Consider the following 681-nt stretch of genomic DNA (forward strand, 5'->3'; position numbering starts at 1 on the left):
GTTCTGTTGATACATTAACAAACCCATGTGTGTAATGTTATTAGCATTTTAGTAGAAGTAGTTTCAGCAAATTAACCCCAAGTAGCTTGTTCTTTATCTAACATAGAATGTTGAATATTGTGGTATATATATATATATATATATATGTCAAGTTTTTTTTTTGTGTTTGGTTTGGATAATTCTTTAATTGGAGTGAATTGTGATATGAATGATGTAGGGTATTGGTTTACTCTGTTACTTCTAATGACCACTAGAGGAAGATGCTTGGGTATCTTATATCAATGGGCATAAAAAATCTGGTAGATCATTTAAAATTCAGATATAGGCTTATGTGGGACAAAAGAATATATACATAAAAAAAAAAACTGTAGCTTTCTATAATTTTCTAACCATTAAAAATTCTTATGTAAATTTATGTGAGGCATTGTAAAGAAAATATCCGATCGGATTTTTGGGCATAGTTACTTGCTTGAGAAGCTGAAGAATGCAGTGAGCAACACATTACTAATTACTGACCCATGAAAAGATTATGTTGATTTGCTTAGATATTTTAGATCATGTTACGTCGTATATAATCAGTAAAAAGAGAAACAGTCAGTAACCAGGGAAGTTTTTATTTTCACAATGTTTTGCAAGAGGTGAACTGAAGAGTAGTCTTAACGGTTAGTTTTACCAAGACTA

This window comes from Limulus polyphemus, unplaced genomic scaffold, assembly GCF_000517525.1.
Source record: "Limulus polyphemus unplaced genomic scaffold, Limulus_polyphemus-2.1.2 Scaffold1886, whole genome shotgun sequence".
Classification (NCBI taxonomy): Eukaryota; Metazoa; Arthropoda; class Merostomata; order Xiphosura; family Limulidae; genus Limulus; species Limulus polyphemus.